The 22,741-nt window shown below is 36.9% G+C and overlaps 1 pseudogene; it reads right to left on the reverse strand.

The window, feature by feature from the left end:
• Positions 1-4,651: 4,651 nt before the first annotated feature.
• LOC100946597 overlaps positions 4,652-22,741 on the reverse strand; it is a 53,390-nt pseudogene continuing 35,300 nt past the window's right edge.

The raw sequence follows: 22,741 nt of genomic DNA on the forward strand, positions 1-22,741 counted from the left end.
TTCCCCCAAATACCCTCACTCCTCCTACCTCCCCCTGCCCCTTCTCTCCACTTCCATTCTGCTTTCTGGACTATAGTTATTTTACCACTTGCATGAATGTGTAGGTGATTATATATTGATTTCATACTAGTTTTGACTACATTGGATACTTTTTCTTCCATTCTTGAGATACTTTACTAATACGTTCCAGTTCCATCCAGGTAAACATAAAAGATGTGAAGTTTCCATCATTTTTATGGCTGCAAAGTATTTCTTGGTAAACACAGACCTCAATTTGTTAATCCATTCATGGGCTGATGGGAACTTGGGCTGTTTCCATGTCTTGGTAATTATAAATTAGGCTGGAATAAACATTCTGGTGCAAAGCAAATGTCTTTGCTGTAAAATGATTTTTGATTATCTGGGTATATACCTAGTAGAGGAATTGTAGGACTGAATGGCAGGCATACCTTTAGTTCCCTAAGTGTTCTCCAAACTTCTTTCCCAGAAAGTCATATTAGCATGCATTCCCATCAGCAGTATACAAGTGTTCTCTTCTCTCTACATTCACTCTAACAGCTGTAGCTTTGGTACTTTGCTATGTTGGCTAATCACACAACATACATATCAAGTTAGACAATATCTCAAAGTGGTTTTGGTTCACATTTCTCTGATGATTAAAGATGATGAGCATTTTTTCATGTGTTTGTAGGCCATGTACCTGTCTTGCAGTATCCCAGTTTTTCATAATTTGTGTCATTATAATTTTGTCCCCAAAACTTGATTTCCTTCTTAATCTTGCCTTTGACCCAGCTATCATTCAGCCTAAGATTATTTAGTTTCCAATCCTGTTGCTGTTGAGTTCAACTTTTATTCCATGGTGGTATGAGATGATACAAGGAATAATTTCTATTCTTTTAAATTTGTTGAGATTTGACTTGTGTCCTGGGATATTATCTATTTTAGAGGATGATCCATGGACTGATGAGAAAAATGTACATTCAGTTTTCTTAGGATGCAATATTGTGTAGAGGTCTTTAAAGTCAATTTGTTCTAGGGTCAGGTTTAAGTCTAATATTTCTCTACTTAGTTTCTTCTTGGAAGATCTATCCAAAACTGTCAAAGGGATGTTAAAATCCCTCACTATTATAGGGCAGGAAGATATCAAGTTATTCATATTTGTTAGGGTTTCCTTTATAAACTGAAGAACATTCTGGTAGGGTGCATAAACGTTATTGAAATCTCTTCATGTTGAGTGTTTCCTTTGATAAATGGGAACTGACCATCCTTTTCTTTCTTTACCTTTGTTGGTTTAGAGCCAATTGTATTTGCAAATAAAATTGCAACCCCTGATTTTTCCTGATTCCCATTTGCCTGTATTATAGAAGTCCATCACTTCACCCTGAGTTTGTTTTTAACCTTTACAGTAAGATGAAATTCTTGTATGCAGCAGATATCTGGTCTGAGGTTATGTATGGTCAGCCAACCTCTGCTTGTTTAGAAGATAATTTAAACCATTCACATTAATTGAGAGAACTGATAAGCATGGTAGTGTTTTGGGTATTATGTTTTTTTGAATGCCCAGTGAGTATTTTTAATCCTTTCACAACTGTGGAAGCTGGGTTTTGTTCAAAAATTTAGGTGAGTTTACTGTGGAGACAGAGCATTGTGCTTGTCATTGTGGAGGATGGGTCTGAGAATATCCTGGAGAGCTGGTTTAGTTATGGCAAGTTTCTTCAAAATGTGTATGTCAGTAAAGTATTTGATTGCTCTATCACAAATGAAAATTCAGTTTAGCTGGATACAAGATCCTGGACTGAAACTTGTTTTGTTTTAGGAGATTGAAGGTTGATGACTATTCTCTTCTGGGTTGAAAAATTTCAGCTGAGATCTGCAGTTCTGATATTTCTCCCTTTGTAGGTAATGCTTCTCCTACATCTGGCTGCTTGCAGAGTTTTCTCCTTCATATGAACTTTGGCAAAGTTAATCACAATGTGTCTAGGAGATACTTTATTTGAATCGAGTCTTGCTGGGGTTTTGAAACTGTCTACTATCTGAATTTCTGTGCATCATAAAATGTTTGGGAAATTCTCCTCCATAGCTCTTGGCATAAAGAATCTATACCTTTAGGACCATCCTCTTTTTGTTTCAAGAATTCCTATAAGATGAATTGATTCTTATAAGATGTTTGATTTGGGGGAGGAGGGTGATTCCACAACTGTCTCAGGAAATGATCTGGTTTTGATCTCCATTTCTCTGCCACTTTGAGTGTTTGGGAACATTGAAAAGCTCTGTCTTCAATTTCAGAGATCCTTGCATCTGCCTGGTCAACTCTGTTACTCAGGATTCTACTGTGTTTTGGAGCTGCTCAAATAAATTCTCCATTTCCTTGAGCTCTGCTATCTCTTTTCTCACTATGTCCATATCTTTGGTTACTTTGTCTTTGAATTCATTAATTTCTTGTAACTTTAGAACTAATCTTTGGATTTCAATTTCTAACTTTTCTTCCTTTCTATTCATCTTATTTGCCATACATAGTCTGAATTCTATCTGACATTTCAGCCATTTGTCTATGCATGGCTTTTTCAATTGTATCTCCTTGTTCATTCCTTGCAGGGGTTGATCTACTCTGGTTATTCATGTTGCCAGAGATTTTTCCTTGGTTCCACCTCATGTTTATTTTCCATGGTTTGGTTATTAGAACTGGTATAGTGAATTGGAGTTCCCAAGTAGTAAAGTTAGTCAGCCCTTACTAAAGTGCCAGGCTTTATAATTGTGCCTCATCCTCTACAACCTTACAAAGGCTCCTTTCAGAGAATTGGCTGGAGACTCTGGTTACCTACTTGATGAGACAGCACAAGCTAGCTCTGTTTTGAAATCATCCAACCTCTACCCTATCCTAAGAAGTCATGGTATTAAGTTTAAATCTCAGCTGTAGAGAGGTACAGACAGCTGTGGAATCTTACCCCCACCATTCAAAGGTCAAAGGTCAACCTGAGAGTGTCCCCGTAGGAACAGACCCAGATGTGAGTTCAACATATTGTCTCAGGCAGTACAAACCCAGCTCAACAGAGAGGTATCCAAGCATCTCCAACTGTGTACATAAATCCTCAGTCAGTTCTGTCCTGTAAACCTGCAGGTATGGTGCCGGTCTCCTCTGTTGAACTGCTAATTGCCCATTAAAGTCCCAACTGGGTACAACACCCTGTCCCCCAGGCACAATCAAAGCTGGAAGTCTGGCTCCCTGCCTGCAGGACTCAGTTAATATCAGGCATTCATGCCTGTGTTCACAGGCTCATTTGGAGCCAGTGGGCCACCCATTAGTTTCCATTCACACTCTACAAGCCTCTGCTTATCAGCCCAGTTGCACCCAAGAACCATGCCTCCACAAAACAAAATCAATCCATGCTGAGCAACCACTCTCCTACTTGAGGGCATCGTCAAATCTGTGGGTTCTTCTCCCCCTCCCACCAGACACAGCCTTAACCAAGTGTCAACACCACAGTTGGCTAAAGTCATAACCAGAGGACTGTTCCTCCTTCTGCTAAGTGTCCCTTTCTTCCCATATTTTTTCCCCACTAGTCACAGATTCCTCCGTCCTGTTGTTTGGTGGTCCATACTATGCCCAAGTCTCTCAGAAAAGACCAAACAATCTGGGATTTGCCACAGCCAGAATTTCAGACCTCCATGCAAAGGAGAAAGGGTGGACTGGGAGTTTGGAATTGTGGGGGAAAATATATGTTTAATTTTATGTCAAGTGTGGTTGTGTCTAGGTTCATAAGTAGAACTTTCCTGGAAAAAGAGACCCAGTGTTTAGCGGCTCTCTCCAGTGAGATAAAATGAAAGGTCTTCCCTGGTCACTAACATAGACCCCATGTGGCCCTCCCGTCTGGCGGAGGGGTCCCCCTTCCTCTAGAAGATAGGCTTTGTAAGTGTACATTGTTTTCTTGAATGCCCTTCCTTGGAGTTACAGCTCGCTGAACTTCTTTCTCAGCTCATCTCCCCACATTTGGTTTCCTAGTGTCCAATTCTGTCTAGTTTTTCTCCTTCTGATCAGGATCCTCTGCAAAGGGTTGCTACTAGTTGGCCATCTTCCCAGAATTCTCCTTGAACACTTTTGAATAATTTTAAATATTTCAAAGGCAAAGCATCAATAGATATATTAATAATTATTCTTATCAAAAGGTAAAAGTTATTGCTCTTTTGAAAAATAACATCAAATTATCTGGACTTTACATTTTTCTCTACAGTGAATACATAAAGTTAATGTAAGTCTGGAAATGTTCTTTTTACTTGTCTGAATCCTCTGAGGCACTTACAGTTAAGTTTTAATTAAATACTTCTGCATATTTATTGTACCTGTTTAATGTTTGTCTTGTATGAACTCCCTGGTTATGTTCAAGTTGTATATTTGGCATAAAACGCTTTTCACTTATATTACATCTATACAGTTTTCTGTAGCATAAATGTTTGAATATTTTTACATTTGTAGGGTTTCTGTTGCATATAAATTTTCTGAAACTGTCTAAGGCCTGGATATTAAGTAAGGAATATTCCAGTCTTTATATTTTTATGGTTTCATTGCGGTATATTTATTCTGATGTTGAATATGTCTTGAAAAACAGTTGAAAGTTTGCTATATTCCTCAACTTCTTAGGGTTTCTCCTTAATGTTAGGGATTTTTAGCTGTTGAGTAGATGTGAAAAGGTTTTGCCAAATTCTCCACATTAGTATTTTTTTCTTTAGTATAAATTTTCTGATGTGTATTAAAGCCAAAATGAAAGATAATGGCCTTCCCACATTTATCACATTTGTAGGGTTTATCTCCAGTAAGCTCAACACTTACATAACATCTCTGATGTTGTTAAGCACTGGTTAAAGGCTTTCCCACATTATCCACATTTGTGGGGGTTCACACTGGTGTGAATTCTATGATGTTGTGTTAAGTTTGTACACTGATTAAAGGCTTTGCCATATTCTTCACATTTGTAGGGTTTCTCTCCAGTATGAATTATCTGATGTTGTGTAAGGGATGAGCTCCATTTAAAAGCTTTACCACATTCTTCACATTTGTAGGGTTTTGCTACATCAGTGAATTCTCTGATGTCGTATAAGAATTGAGCACTGGTTAAAGACTTTGCCACATTCTTCACATTTGTAGGGTTTCTCTCCAGTGTGAATTCTCTTATGTTGTGTAAGTTTTGAGCACTGGTTAAAGGCTTTGCCACATTCTTCACATTTGTAGGGTTTCTCTCCAGTGTGAATTCTCTTATGTTGTGTGAGGTTTGAGTACCAGTTAAAGGCTTTGCCACATTCTTCACATTTGTAGGGTTTCTCTCCAGTATGAATTCTCTGATGTACTCTAAATGTTGAGGCCCATTTACAGGCTTTACCACATTCCTCACATCTGTAAGGTTTCTCTCCAGTGTGAGATCTTTTATGTTGTCTGAGTTTTGAGCACCAGTTAAAGGCTTTGCCACATTCTTCACATTTGTAGGGTTTTTCTCCAGTGTGAATTCTCTGATGTTTTCTCAGAGTTGAGGCCCATTTAAAGATTTTGCCACATTCCTCACATTTGTAAGGTTTCTCCCCATTGTGAATTCTCTTATGTTGTGTAAGGTTTGAGCACCGGTTAAAGGCTTTGCCACATTCTTCACATTTGTAGGTTTTCTCTCCAGTATGAATTCTCTGATGTTTTCTGAGGGTTGAGGCACATTTAAAGGCACTACCACATTCTTCACATTTGTACAGTTTCTCTCCAGTGTGAATTCTCTGATGTTGTGTAAGGGTTGAGCATCGGTTAAAGGCTTTGCCACATTCATCACATTTGTAGGGTTTCTCTCCAGTATGCATTCTCTGATGTATTCTATATGTTGAGGCCCATTTATAGGTGTTACCACATTCGTCACATTTGTAAGGTTTCTCTCCAGTGTGAATTCTCTTATGTTGTGTGAGTTTTGAGCACCGGTTAAAGGCTTTGCCACATTCCTCACATTTGTAGGGTTTCTCTTCAGTATGAATTCTCTGATGTTTTCTAAGTTTTGAGAGCCATTTAAAGGCTTTATCACATTCCTCACATTTGTAAAGTTTCTCTCCAGTATGAATTCTCTGATGTTGTATAAGGTTTGAGCACCGGTTAAAGGCTTTGCCACACTCTTCACATTTGTAGGTTTTCTCTCCAGTATGAATTCTTCGATGTTTTGTATGTGTCGAGTCCCATTTAAAGGCTTTACCACAGTCTTCATTTTCGTACAGTTTCTCTCCGGTGTGAATCCTCTGACATTCTTTCTCTAAGGATTCAAAAAGGATTAAAGGCTATGTCACATTCTTTACATATTAGGGGTTTTCTCCACTATGAACTATGACATTTGTTAGATTGGATGACTAACTAAAGGCTTTCTTGCTTTTATTATATATGTAGGATGCTTTTCCAATATGAATTCCTGATTGGGGAAAAGTTTCCATGCATTTGATATACTTGTAGAAATACTCTTGGTTATGGATTTCATCATGGATAATAAGCTTTAAACACTGATTAAAGACTTTCTCACACTATTGATATTTGTACTGTATCTCTGGATATTGAACTTTTAGCTATTTTATAGAGCATGAGATTTGATACAAGGTCTTTTCAAGTTTATTGCATTGACAATTTCTCTCATCAACATAGCCACCTAAGTGACTATTTAGAGTAAAATTATATAAAAAAGATATCAAATATTTCTTGAATATTTAATGGTTTTCCTATTTATTTATTCCCTGATAATGATTAAACAATGATGATTAGTTAAACATCTTACCATATTGATCCCAGTTGTGGATTTTGGCATGTGAAGGTAATGTTGATTGGTGGAAGAATAATAAAGTTTTAATGAGGTAATCATCAGATTGATGATATTTATAAATATATTCTTCAATTTTAAATCTCTTCTTTTCAGAAACATTTGGTTGAACACATAATCCAAGCATATATCCAACGTCCTGGTTTTCTCTGGGGCTTTCAATAGATTGCTTATTGTTTCCCTTGATAGGCGGTGCTGAAAAAAAAAGCAATATAGTTTAAATAGCATGCAGATTTATGTGAAAACAAAGTTGAATAACTACTGAAGTATGAGACTCTACAGCAAATATAGCATTTATCATGAAAGGTAGAGATAAAGGAATTTTAAAAGGAAATAAATCTTTTTAATAGGAAAATATACAGATCACTCCACAGAAGATGTATCTTGCCAACAGTGTGGAGAAGTGCCCAGAATGTCTGGGTGGCTATATGGTAGAAAATTTCCCCTCATCAAAGTCTTCACTGAAGGATAAAATTGGAGGCTTTTTTTAAGTGATCACAATCTCATTATACGTAAAAATAAATCAAAGAAACCAATAAAGATAGTACAATGAAAGAAAAAAAATATTTAAGTGAACCTAAATTGAAAATTTATGAAATAATGTTAGGGTATTTAAAATCTGTGCCTTACAGATGTATCATCTCAATGAGAATGTTGACAACTAAATAAAAAGAGAAAAACCATGTGTAAAGAAAATGAGTTATTTACAAGATTGAAATTAATCAAAACCTCATAATATATGCAACTGAGAAATGAACTAAGCAAAATAAAAAAAAGAAGAAATTGAAGAGAGATCTAGAGACATTATTATCAAGCATGCCAAAATATTTACAATGGAAGCTCTATAATGAGAGAATAGAGAAAAGTGGGCAGAAAGATCACTTTAAGAAATGTCGGAGACATTTCTAAAATTAGGGGAGAAAATAGCATAAATATTAAATAAACTCAACCTACTTTAAGTAGGAATAACAACAACAACAAAAAAAGCCCAAGTAAGAGACATATGTTATCAACAATTTTAAAGTTACAAAATGGATCTTTAAATCATCTAGAAAAATGTGACATGGCATGTTCAAAGAAAGGTACTCCTATAATATGTTCAACTAGTTTTTTAACAAAAAATAATGTGCAGGATAAAATTTCAAAATGATGAAAAAATATCTGTCAATCACAAAATCCATTTCTGACAAAACTCTCTTTAAATATAAGCTGAAAAAACAGGATAGGTGCAATGGCTCACATCTTTAATCCCAGCACATTGGGAGGTCCAGGTGGGTGGATCACCTGAGCTCAAAGACCAGACTGAGAAGATAGACCACATCTCTAAAAATTAACCAGGCATTGTGGTGGTTTCCTGGAGTCCCAGCAACTTGGGAGGTTGAGGCAAGAAGATTGGTTCAACCTATGAGTTTGAAGTTGTTGCAGCTATGACACCACCACACTCTACAGAAGGTGATGAGGTGAGACTCTGTCTCAGGGCTCCAGATCCAACCACAATATAAATGCTCAAGATGCAAAAAAAGAAAAAGCAAAAAAATGAAAAGATTCAGTGATCAAAAAAAGGAAGCCTAAAAATTTGTACCCAATAGGCATACCATACATGGATTTCTACAGTCAGTTCTTCACACTGAAGTAAAATATTAGCCACAGTTATGTGAATACATAGAATTACACAGAGTTCTATAGTAAATGTAATTACATGTATATATATGTATTCTGTGGCATCATAATTACAAACAAAATATTTTTAATTCTGCAATAAATTTGAAAAGATTAAAGCTTAAGATAAACATAAATTTGTGTTGATGGAAACATAATAGAAAAAGATATAATTGATGACATTACCAGAATACAACCAAGGATATAAAAAGTCAGGAAGTTTGTATGCAATTAATGTTTTTGTCTGAAATAGTTGTTATAACTTTCAGAAGTTTTATGTAACATCTCTGATAAGCACTGAGAAAATAACTAGTATTCACACATCTCAATGTTTTGTGGGGTTAAAATTAAAAAGAAAAATGATCTAAAATGTATAGTAGATACACAAAAGGAAATAAGAAAGGAATCAAAACATATCCCTGGGAAAATCAACAAAACACACACACACAAAAAGTTAAATAAAACAAGAACAAAATAGCTGTAAGACCTATTGAAAGTGCATGTAGTGAGTATATGATTAAGTCTCTTAGACTAGGGCAGACCTGACACAGTTGGTCTCCTTGGTTTATGTCCTGCCTGATCTTCACCGTCTCTCATTCTTACTGTTTTGTAAATTTTGCTCCCACCCTAAAGATGCCTATCTTGAGTAGTTTACATGGACTGATTTAGAAGATTAACTTTTGTATTGTTATTGTTTATCTGTCATGGGTTCTGCCTATTGCTTAACATAGGGGTGACATAGTCTTCACTTTGAATTTAAATATATAAAATTGTAATGTTTGAAATGAAAGAACAGAATCATTGTGGAGAGGCTACTGTCACCATTCTCCTGAATCCTGGCCTTCTGACAAATTAAGTGGTGGACCTATCCCCATTTGTGCATATTGGCTGACAGTGACATCTGTTAATGTTTCTGGTAACCACAAATGGACCCGTAGACTGCTCTAGTAAATGCTGTGAAGTGTAACTGTTGCCTGGACACGCAGGTCTGGAGAGCAGTACTCCCATGGTCCTAGCAATGATGCTCTCCTCAGAGTCTTCGGGCTCTGCTCTCACACATCTGCCATTGATAATCACTAAGGTCCACCTGCTTCTAGAGAAATTCGGTGTTTGTATATCTGGTATGTATTATGGGAGCACTGGCCTCAATCCCAAATGATAACACATTGGGGCATATTCTGTCTGATTGGTCTCAGTATGGGTACCCTCTGATAAGTAAAAAAAGCAATATAATTTTACTATAACACAGCCTAGCTGATTTATCATATTTGGCCTTTGAATGGATCCTTAAATTATTATAATGATATTACACTCTTTAAAATAATGCCTTTTTTTTTTCTTGGTAGAATTTATGAATTTAAAACAGTAACTAAAACTATATATATCTAATTTACAAGGTGTAAAAATGGTTAACAGAAAAATAACTTAAAAGATAACTAAAACCTAGGTAATTTGCTAAGGTAAATAAATTATGTAATTAAAAGATTAATAGTCTGAATAAAATATATATGTTTAAAACCTGGCAAATAAAAGTCTGCTTCTGTCTATATGTCTATCTCTTTATGTGTCTGTATATGTGATATACCTGAATATTTCACAATTGAAATATGCAAACAAACTCTAATTAATTGACTTTGAAAAAAAGTAAATGCTTATATCAAGTATTTTATCAGAAAAAGAGAGAACGACTTAAATGCCTTTTTGTTCATATGACTTTGGTATTCTTTGATAAATAAAATTAGTTTTAAACCTGTTATTAAAATTTAGATAATTACAGATTATAGAACTGCCTCGTGTATAATATTTCTAAATTTTGCTGGGTTTGACTGTGAACTTATGTTCTTAATTTTGAGCTTTTTTTTTTTTAAACTTTTCTTTTCTTTTTCTTTTTTTTTTATTAAAAGATCACTGTGTACATTAGTGCAGTCATGGGATACAATGTGCTGGTTTTATATACAATTTGAAATATTTTCATCAAACTGGTTAACATTATTTTGAGTTTCTAAATTCTGAGCTCAGATAAGTAGGTGGTTATGGTGAAATCTAAGAAAATATTCTAATTGCCTAGGACAGCAGCTACAAGGCACAGTCTAGCTCACATGGCCCCGTTTCCTCCTCCAACTTTGCTCCCTGGCTATTCTGAGACAAATTGAACAGTTGTCCTGGTCCAGTCTTCCTACTTTTTATCTTAAACTCCCCACCTGATAAATCAGTTAAAGATACAGATAGGTCCTGTCCTTTGAAGCCTCTTTGATGCCATGTGGCCATGTGAGACCAGGAAAGACATGAGGAATGCTACCTGTGTTGTGGTTTCAGAAAACTTTGCAATAACTTAAACTTTGAACTCATGTTATATTTCATAAAACCTCTGAGTCATTTGTAAAATATAGTATTTCAGCTATTAAAATCGTTTGGGAAACTGAGTCTTTATCAAAAATAAGATTTTTTACCTTTTCAATCTTCTAATTATCAGTTTAGTCAAGTGAATAATTAACTTGAGAGTAAACTCTGTTCCTTCTTTATGAAAGGTGTTTTGGGGGGAGTAAAAAAGATTAAACAGAAAGAAAAATATAATTGTGAAAATATAATTGTGAAAGAAAGAATCCTATTTAATAAATTTTGTCCTGAAATAGAATGACTAGTTATTTTTAAAAAATGAAAGGCAGGACAAAATAGAACATTTAGAAAGTTTGTAAATTATCTGAACAGGTTAAATAGAACTCATAAAAAGAAATTTTTGAAGAAATTTAATATAATCCAGTTGACTATACATTGCCTTTTGACTTGTGATCCTGTTTGAACAAATGTTTTAAGCCTTTGATATTTGACAGACCTTCCAAAATCAAAACTGAATGTCTGAAAAAGACATATTAGACTTATTCAGTATATCAAAACTGTATAAGAAATATTGTTAAATATGAAATGGTGGTAATTTTCTGTAAATTATGTTTGTATATATACATATGTTCTAACACTATAAAATATTAGTCAGTCTTAGTATATGTGATCAGTAATAATTTTTTAGTTCATCTCAAAATGTTTCTTGTAACTGACCAAGTCTGAAGTTTATCCTTCAAAAAAAGTAATGAATAAGTTAACAGGTTCTCTTAAATACACATTTCTAATAACTTAAAAGATCATATACCATCAAATCAAAAACGACTTCCAGGACTTTAATTAAAAAACTCAAACAGAACAGAAATGAATGACATAGAACTAAACTAATTTTTTATAACTTGTTTACAACTTTGCTGTTTTTTTCTGTGTTCTGTTTCCCAGGAGTCAAAAAAATGCTTTTCTATCTTTCGAACTATTTGTAACTTTCAACAATGTATGTACTCAAAGAGGCAAAATTGGAAACATTTTTCTTTCTTTGATTTCTTTGGAATTTAAAAACCATTTGTAAATATTCTTAATTTCTGACAATGTAGTTATTTGCATAAGTTGAGTAAGAATATGTTTTCTTCTATAAAACACAATTTAAAAATACTGGGTATTTTACCAAAGTTTTAACATTTTCAGAGATGTCCTGATAACATTAAAACATTAAAGTTAATCCTAGCACTCTGGGAGGCTGAGGCCTGTGGATTGATTGACCTCAGGAGTTCAAGACAAGCCTTAGAAAGAGAGAGACCAGTCCCTTGAAATAGCTAGGTGTTGTGCCTGGCACCTGTAGTCCCAAGTTACTTGGAAGGCTGAGGCAAGAGGATCAAGTGAGCATAAGACTTTGAGGTCACTGTGAGCTATGACATTATGGCACTCTACCAAGGGCAACATAGTGAGACTCTATCTCAAAAAAATAAATAAATAAAGTTGTCTTTATAAGGCCAATAAAAAGCACATTGGAAAAACTGGCCAGATATCATCAATAACATTTCCTGATCTGCATACATTAAAAAATGTCACTTTTTGACTGGTCTAGAAATCCCAATTTACTTTATAACTTTGAGAGAAAAAGACTTAAACCAATACATACAAGTATCTATTAACAAACATAAAACTTGGGCTTGTGAGAAACTTTCAAGTCTAAACTGAAAGTCCCTATAAAAATTTTCAAGAAAACCAATTTTAAAAGAAAAAAACACCCTAGATAGCTAACAATTACTTTTACTACACTTCATGCAAATAATCAGAGAATACTAAAAATACAGTTTATTTTGACAATTAAATTAATTTTACTCTAATTTGTTTTTAGTAAAACAAGAGAATTTTTTTTTTTTTTGAGACAGAGCCTCAAGCCATCACCCTGGGTAGAATGCCATAGCATCACAGCTCACAGCAACCTCCGACTCGTGGGCTCAAGCGAGTCTCTTGCCTCAGCCTCCCAAGTAGCTGGGACTACAGGTGCCCGCTACAACACCCAGCTATTTTTTGGTTGCAGCCGTCATTGTTGTTTGGCGAGATTCGAACCCGCCAGCTCAGGTGTATGTGGCTGGCACCTTAGCTGCTTGAGCCACAGGTGCCAAGCTGGTTTTTAGTAAAACAAGAAATTAGATAGAGAAAAATATGATTAAGAAAATTAGAAACTGTGGGCCACCTAATATTAGATACCAGCCTTGAAATGCCAACTCGTAAAATGAGATATAACTGTTTAAACTGATCTGTTAACAGGACTAAAAGACTAGCCAAAAAATACAAAATTATATGTAGCAATCAAATTTACTCTATTTTTTCTTCCTGCTTCTTAGGCCTAAGATAACATATTTGTTTTTAATATGTATATTTTTTTAATTTCAAAGTGGACACTGAAGAAAAACAGTTAAAAATATTTACCTAAAGTACATTTCTCTGACATTTTGTGGGTGACTGCCCCAGCACTAACATTACAAAAAGTTACTAGAAATACTTCTCCCAATCTCCAGACTATCCCAAAAGAAATGTAATTAGAAATTTGTCTCTGGGATGGGGTTGGTTGCTCAAGCCTGTAGTCCTAACACTCTGGGAGGCCAAGGTAGGGGGACAGCCTGAGCTCAAGAATTGGGAGACCAGGGCAGCACCTGTGGCTCACTGGGTAGGGTACCGGACCAATATACCAAGGGTGGCAGGTTCAAACCTGGCCCCAGACGAACTCCAACAAAAAAATATCCAGGCGTTGTGGCAGGTGCTTGTAGTCCCAGCTACTCGGGAGGCTGAGGCAAGAGAATTGCCTAAGCCCAGGAGTTGGAGGTTGCTGTGAGCTGTGTGATGCCCCGGCACTCTACCAAGGGCAATAAAGTGAGACTCTGTCTCTACAAAAAAACAAAAAAAGAAGAAGAAGAATTGGGAGACCAGCCTGAGCAAGAGCAAGACCCCATCTCAAAAAATACCTGGGTACTTGGGTGAACACCTGTAGTCCCAAGAATTTAGGAGGCTGAGGCAAAAGGATTGTTTGATCCCAAGAGTTTGAGGTTGCTATTGACACAGGGCAAATGGTGCTCCAACTTGGGCTACCCAGGAGGACCTGCCTCACCTGCTTCACTGCCCTTGGGGTGTTAGTGCAGCAAACTCAGGGAGGTTAGGGCTGGGAAGTGAAAGGTGGAGAACCCAGGGTGGGGGATAGGGACAAGCACAGCCAAAGCCCACGGGTCCCTAGTTAGTTGAGGGAGACAATGGCACAGCCTGCACTGCTGTCCATTCCAACCACAGAACTATCCTTGGACCTACAAAGCCTTTCTCTGGCTGCACAACTCCACAGTGAGCACTTCACATGCCTAAGGTTGATACAGGGATCCCCTATTTCCTAGGCTTGGATAATTTTATGGACATTTCGTAAACCTGGACACTTTCATGTAAATTTACTAGGCCTGGGCAATTTCAAGAAGTGACTGGTTCATTCACCTTGCTCTGCATGGAAGGGAATGTATCCATACATTTGTTATCAAATTCTGGCCAAATGTAACTACAAAGGATTGTGATTGTGTACACATGTGTACATGTGATTATACATACCCCTAGACAAAAGACCCAGGTGGAGATTTTCCAACTTGGGCCTTTCTGAGAGCTCTGGAGCTTTTTACTTTTTCTGTATAATAAATCCTGTCTTACCACTGATCTGTAGTCCATGGATTTTTTTCTTTGAATCCCTGAGACCAAGGACATACTGAAGAAAGAAATTCCAGTAACACTGTGAGCTATGACACGAGGGCACTCAACTCCCAAGCGACTGAGTGACTGTCAAACTCTCTCTTTATGCTGATGATATGATCTTGTACTTACAGAACCCCAAAGATTTAACCACAAGATTCCTGGAAGTCATAAAAAAATACACTAATATCTCAGGATACAAAATCTATGTTCAGAAATCAGTAGCCTTTGCATGTGCCGATAATAGCCAAGATGAAAAGCTAATGAAGGACACAAGTCCCTTCACAGAAGCTTCAAAAAAATCTAGGAATGTACATAACAAAAGAGGTAAAGGACTTTTATAAAAAAAAATGAAATTCTAAGCAAACAAACAGCAGAAGATATGAACAAATGGAAGAACATACCATGTTCATAGCTGGGAAGAATCAACATTGTCAAAATGTCTATACTACCCAAAGCAATCTGAAGATTCAATGCAATCCCCATTAAAATACCACCATCATACTTTTAAGATATGGAAAAATAATTCTTTGTTTTTTATGGAACCAGAAAAAATCCTATATAGCCAAGGCAATTCTTAGTAATAAAAACAAAGCCAGGGGTATTCTGCTATCAGACTTTCAGCTATATACTACAAGGCCACAGAATGGATGAAATTTTCCTTGCTCTGTAACCTGGCTCTGACCAACAAGACTTTAGAGTAACCAGGTATCCTGAGGCAAACACAGGAACACTTGGTGCTTGGAGGCATGCCATCAAGTGACTCTGTCTTCTTGAGGAAAAGGTCAAGAAACATTCAGGGAGAACTGTTTTGGGTTAATATGTATTTGGGTTATGTGCATTGAGGAAGGAGACTGCAAGCCATGAGAAATGTTACTTGTTGACAAAGCATTGTAATACTTTCTAGTAAAAACCCAGCTCTCCTCGAAGCTTATAGTGATCATCTGTGTCCTGTGATCCTTTTCCTCAGAGAAACTACAACATTTGGTGTAGTCAAATGGGAAATTCTGCTGGGGATAAGTGAAATTTTCAAAATTATTCAAGGGGAAATTATGGGGTACAATGAAAAATTTCTCATCATTAGAATCTCAATACATGAAAGTATTGAGTACTCTCCTAAAAATGACAGGGGTAAAAGTGAAACAAAAAAATTTTGCGGAATTATTTAAATATGTGTGCAACACTGTTATTGGTTTCAACCTTCAGGTAGAGCCTTTTTGAATTTAAAAACTTGGAAACAAGTAGTTGTGGGCCTAGAAGTAGTGCTCATCAACAAGGTAATAACCTTCCTTTGTCGGTATGGTCTCTTTGTAATCTCATTACTTTGCCTTTACAACCATTGAAGTCTAAAACAGACCACGAGTCTCACAAAGGGTCAGTTTCTGACCGTGAATTGACTACGATAAAATCACATTGTGAAGGGAGAAGCTATGAGTCTACTGATCCAATGCCTTCCTGACAATTGCCTGCATTGCCACAGAAGAAAAAGGCAATTTAACTAAAGGGAAAGAAAGAAAGGAAAGTAATATCACAGAAGTTTTAAGTACAAACTGAGATTAAATTGGATGTGAAGTGTTGTAATATTAGTAAAAAAGAATCCAGCTCTGAATCTTTACCTGAAAGTGAATTTGAGGGGACAGATGCAACTACTAACTATAAAATATTGATAGCATGATTAACAGAACTGTCTAAACATTTAGATAACATTCATTTACCCAAATTAGACTCACAAAAAACCTGTGAAAGTACTTCAAAGAGTGTGGGGGCCTCCAGCAATACCCTTTGCCCCTCCTGCTCCAACATTACTGGAGAACTGTCATTGCAGATCCTCATTCATTCAAGCTGTCTTGGAAGGAAGAAAAAAATGGAGATGTTGATGCTTTTGATTCTCAAATTATGGGACTTTTCCAGTTACAGTTACACAGCACCTTCCCAGTGCACAATATCCTCAAGGTTCTGTTCAGTATGACCGCAATCCTTTAACTTTCAAAGTCATTAAAGATTTAAAACAAGCTCAATATGGTATTCAATCTCCTTATGTTAAAGGCTTAATTCTAGGATTTGCTTCTGAAATAAGACTCATACCAAACAATTGGGATGCAATTGCATGCACTGTTCTTGAATCAGGCCAACATTTAGAATTCCGTACTTGGTGGAAAGAAGAGGCAGCATTGCTAGCCAGATAAAAATCAGGCTAGAGGCCTCCAATCACAGAGGATCAATTAACTGACAGTGGACAGTGGGTTGGCATTCAAGCTCAGTTATAATATGAAGATGTTACTATTGTATGAATTCATCTGTTTTGTACAAGGGCTTGGGAAAGAGTTCAATGCCCTGGTGAAAATCATTAAGTCTTTCACCAAGATATTACAATCCAAATGGGAGCTGTAGGTGGGCTTTTTAGCACAGTTCTGGGAAGTCATTAATTACAAACGCAGTACATCAGCCTGATCTGCTTTTACAGACACTTTCTTTTGAGAATGCTAATGCATAGTGCCAGAAGGCTTTATGCCCAGTGTGTGTGTAAGGTGCTCCTTTGTAAGAATATATCAAGGCTTGTTCTGACACTGGTACTCATCCTTATAAGTCTAACTTTTTCCCTGTAGCTTTAAAAGAAGGGCTGTGAGCCACACTTACTAAATGTTATAACTGTGGTAAGATGGGTCATGTAAAAATAGACTGCTGAATAGGGCAAAGAACACTGAATAAATCAACTCCGAGAAAGGAGAAAAATCAGAATAAACCTACAGGGCCTTGTCCAAAATGTAAAAAAGGCTTTTATTGGACTAATGAATGCTGGTCCCACTTTGATAAAGATGTAAACTCACTTAATTCGGGAAACTAACAAATGGGCCAGCCCCAGGTTCTGCATCAAAACAATAAAAAACATCACCATTTCCAGTTCAACCCAATGCCAACCCACTGAATCCCTCCTCCATGCCACAACTGGGAGTGCAGTCTTCTACCTACCATTAAAAGACAATATCCAATTGTTGCCTCATCAGGGAGTATCCAAATTGCATACTGGAATACATGGGTCTATTCCTAAAAACACTATTATTGGTCTTACAATTGGGAGAAGTTGTCTTACTTCTAAAGATATATTTGTGCATACTGGAGTTATTGATAGTGACTATAATGGTGAGATCTTGCTCAGGACTACATAAGCCAACCTGTCCAGTTGCTAACTGGTCAGCAAATTCCTCAACTGTTAATTTTACTATATTGTAAAGGAACTACTGCACCAGTACAAAGAACAGAAGGTTTTGGCAACACTGGTCAAAATATTTTTTGGCAGACTCATTTGGAAGAACAAAGACCACATCTAACTATTTTAATCCAAGATCAGATCTTTACAGGCCTTGTAGAATCAGGGGCAGATGTTTCTGTTATGTCCCTGAGTCCATGGCCACCAGAGTGGCCTAAGCAAAATTCCAATGTTACCTTCTCTGGGATTGAATAAATACATAATATTTTCTAGATCACAAAAACATTAATATATAAAAGTCCTGAAGGGTAGGAAGGCAAATTACAGCATATAGTGCTGATATAGCTAAATCCTTGGGAATGAGATTTACTCTCACGATGGGGGCTATGCTCTCTGTTCCAACCATTGAATCCATCACTAAAACAAATTCTACTGAATTAGTCAAATTTATTCCAGAGGCCACTGCCCCAGGCTTCACCCTAAAATTGTTCTGGAAATACAATGGTCCTATATGGGTGGAGCAATGGCCCTTGACTCATGAAAAATTAGAAGTTGTCTCCAATATTATTCAAGAACAACTCAGAGATGGTCATATAGAACCTTCTACTAGTCTATAGAATTCTCCTATTTTTATTATAAAGAAGAAAACAGGAAAATGGAGAATGCTTACAGACTTAATAAAGGCTAATTCTACCACTCAACCTATGCGCCAACTACAACCTGGGCTACTTACTCCTTCTATGATTCCTAGAGATTGGCAGTTATATATTATTGATTTGAAAGATTACTTTTTTACTATATATCTTCATCCACAAGATCACCTTCACTTTGCTTTGTCAGTGCTTTCTCTTAACCAGCACAAACCTTATGATCCATGTCAGTGGTGTGTTTTACCACAAGGAATGCTCAATAGCCCCACCTTGTGTCAACATTTTGTTAACCAACCCTTACAAAGAATAAGAAAGAAATTCCCTTCTGGTTTTATTATTCATTATATGAATGATATTCCTTTTGCCTGTGCTGAAGCTCCAATGTTACTAACCATATTAAAATTTGCTTCTTCTGCCTTATATAAGTATGGTTTGCAGATACGTCTTGATAAAATTCAGCAATGACCTCCTTTTTTAAATTTAGGCTACAAACTTGATTATCAAAAAATTTGACCTCAAAAGGTAGAATTACACACTGATAAACTTAAAACACTTAATGACTTTCAACAATTATTGGGAAATATTAACTGGCTCAGGCCCTCATTTGGCATTCCTACCTATGCCTTCACAAATTTATTTTCCACACTAGAAGAGACTCAGATCTTAATAGTCCATGGAATCTTACCTCTGCTGCAAAAAAGGAACTTTCCTTAATTTCTCAACCACTCTCTACTATCTTGACTGCACTGATTTAAATTGTCCCATTTTCACTTCCAAGATGGCGGCCGAGTAGCAGCTTCTGTGCAGCCAGGAGCAGTGAGAGAGAAGAGAGAAGACTCCAGGCATCTCTAGAGGGTGGATTTTGCCCAGAGGCTTCCCTTTGGTGATACAGGAAGTCAGGGAGAGACTTCTGGACCACACAAGGAGGACAGAAGTGGTGAAAACTGACAAGTGGTGGGTGCATTTGTTTGGTTGGAGGCTGCCTGCAACATAGCAACAGCAAGACTGCAAGCAGGAAAAGCTATACCTGTGGGCTGTTTTAGTTTTTTCAGACATAGGCACTCGATTGAACTGCCTTGGAAGATCTTGGGCAGGTGTGTGGATGCGGTTGGGCATTGTCTGGGGTCCTGGGCCACTCAGCTGGAGGGGAGCTAATATCATTCAGCTATGGGCTGCCTGCACAGCTACTGTGGGGCAGCTGCCCCTGCATGTTGAATTGCAGGGATCAACGGAGAGACCTTGGTGGAGTAATTGTGACTGAGCTGCCCAAAGGCAGGGACTGAGATGCTGGGGAAGTGTGTAGATCCAAGTGTTTGATAGATTAATAGCATCAGCCCTCAGGGGCATAGAGGGAGTCTGGATTTGGACCAGTGGATAAGCTGGGAGGCACGCCAGGAGAGATCCCAGCTATAAGTGCTTTCCTTGGAAAGCTTCTGGTTTGGCCAAGGTTCATAGTTTGGAGAGTCTTTAAGTGGACTTAGGAGACATTTGGGCTCTGAAGCCTGCGGGGTCTGGGAGACCAGCAGAGGCCTCCAGTCTCCATCTCAAACAGCTGTATTAATACTGCGATCAACATCTCAGAAGATTGCCTGTTGCCCGGACAATATTCAGCAGGATATATAGCTTGGTTGTTTGGTTCTGCATTGTTTTGTTTTTTTCTTATTAATTTCAACATTTTTCCTTGACATTTCTAATTTTTTTTCCTTTTTGCTCTTTTTCTCCCTTTTTTCCATTATTCTAGTGTAAATACAATCTTCCTTTTGCCTTCTTTAACAATTAGAATTTCATTTTTGTCAATGTTTCTGCCCCTGTTATTTGTATCTTTTTACCCCCCAATTTTATCCCGTAAGGGTTTTTGCTTGTTTGTTTCAGTTTTATTTATAGTATTTTTGTCTTTCCTCCATACCTTCTGGAGATGGGGAACTGTGTCTGATATGACTGGCAAAGAGCTGTTGACCTCAAGGGAATCATCCATTCCAGCCCCCCCTCCCCGCAGAGGTTGGGGTTTTTTAAGGTTGGGTTATAGTACTCTACTATACACCTATATTACTCCTGTTTCCTTTTTTTGGTGCCTTTCTTCTTCTTGTCTTTATTTCCTTTTACTCACCCTTCTTCTTTCTCTTTTTTCTTTCTTTTTAAAATCTTTTTTCCCTTCTTGCTCTTCAATCTTCTCATCCTTCTGGTCCTGTACCAAAAGGACTCATTAAAACTTTAGCCCAGAGGCACAGTTACTTAAAGAGCAAGAAGAAGTGAAAGAGAAATTAGGCTAAGAAAACAGATACAGGAAAGCACTCATGAAGAAGAATCAGCAGAAAAATCCTGGCAACATGAAATACCAGTTCAGAGTAACCCTTCTAGGGATCGTGAAGTAGCTACAGCAGAGTATTCCTCCTATAAAGAAATGTTAGAAATGACAGAAGGGGAATTAAAAATACAGATGATGAAAACAATGAAGGAAATTATTGAGAAAATGGAAAATAACCAAAAGGAAATCCAAAAACAGAATCAAATAAGAGATGAACAATATGAAGAATATAGAAAGGATATAGCAGAGTTGAAGGAACAGAAGCAGTCCATTAGGGAACTTAAGGATGCAACAGAAAGTATCAACAACATATTAGATCATGCAGAAGAAAGAATCTCAGAGGTTGAGGATAAAACTCTTGAGATAACTTAGATAGTTAAAGAGGCAGAAAAGAAGAGAGAGAAAGCAGAATGTTCACTGACAGAATTATGGGACTCTATGAAGTGTTCAAACATATGAGTTATAGGCTTCCCTGAGGGCAAAGAAGAATGCCCCAGAAGAATGGAAGCCATTCTAGAGAATATTATAAATGAAAACTTCCCAAATATCACCAAAGATTTTGACATACTCCTTTCAGAGAGATATTGGTCCCCCAGTTGCCTTAACTCAAATAGAACTTCTCCAAGGCACATTGTGATTAAAGTATCTGAAGTCAAAAGAAAAGATTTTGCAAGCTGTCAGGAATAAGTACCAACTGACCTACAGGGGAAAATCCATCAGGGTGACTGCAGACTTCTGTAATGAAACTTTTCAAGCCAGAAGACAATGGTCATCTACCTTTAATATACTTAAAGAGAACAATTTCCAGCCCAGAATTCTATCTTCCACTAAGTTAAGCTTTAAAATTGACAGAGAAAAGAAATCTTCTATTGATATGCAAACATTGAGGAAATTTGCAACAAGACCAGCTGTACAGGAAAGATTTCAACCTGTTCTACATACTGACCATCACAATGGACCTTCAGCAAAGTAAATACCCAGAAATTAATGTCAGAACCTAGTTTCCAAAATGATGCAAAAGACAAAACTAAACAATGGACTTTCACAAAATAAGCTGAATAGAACCCTACCACGCTTATCAATTATCTCAATAAATGTCAAAGGCTTGAATTTCCCACTGAAGAGGCATAGATTGGCTGATTGGATTAAAAAACACAAGCCATTGGGTGGCACCTGTGGCTCAAAGGAGTAGGGTGCTGGCCCCATATACCAGAGGTTGTGGGGTCAAACCCAGCCCTGGCCAAAAACTGCAAAAACAAACAAACAAACAAAAAAAAAACCCGTCTATTTGCTGTCTGCAAGAAACAAACCTCACATCAAAAGACAAATTAAAACTCAGAGTTAAGGTTGGCAGTCAATTTTTCAGGCAGATGGAATTCAGAAGAAAAGAGGGGTTGCAATCTTATTTTCAGATACACGTGGATTTAAAGCAACTAAAGTCAAAAAAGACGATGGTCACTTCATATTGGTCAAGGGAAAATTACAACAAGAAGACATTTCAATTTTAAATATTGATGCACCCAACTTAAATGTTCCGGATTCTTGAAACAGACCTTGCTTAGTCTGAGCAATATGATATCCTATAACACCATAATAACAGGGAACTTTAACATCCCTCTCTCAGAGGTGAACAGATTCTCAAAACAGAAATTAAACAAAGATAAGTGATTTAAATGAGACCCTAAAACAACTGTGCTTGACAGATGAACATAGAACACTCCATCCCAAAGATAAAGAATATACATTCTTCTCATCACCCCATGGAACATTCTCTAAAATTGATCATATCCCAGGACACAAAACAAACCTCAACAGAATCAAAAGAATTGAAATTCTATCTTGCATCTTCTCAGATCACAAGGCACTAAAAGTGGAACTCAACTCCAACAAAAATGTTCAACCTCACACAAAGGCACAGAAGTTAAACAACCTTATGCTGAATGACAGTTGGGTGAAAGAAGAAATAAAAAAGGAAATTATTAACTTCCTTAAGTATAACAATGAAGATACAAGCTATCAAAACCTATGAAATACA

This window comes from Otolemur garnettii, unplaced genomic scaffold, assembly GCF_000181295.1.
Source record: "Otolemur garnettii isolate 467f Iridium unplaced genomic scaffold, OtoGar3 scaffold00253, whole genome shotgun sequence".
Classification (NCBI taxonomy): Eukaryota; Metazoa; Chordata; class Mammalia; order Primates; family Galagidae; genus Otolemur; species Otolemur garnettii.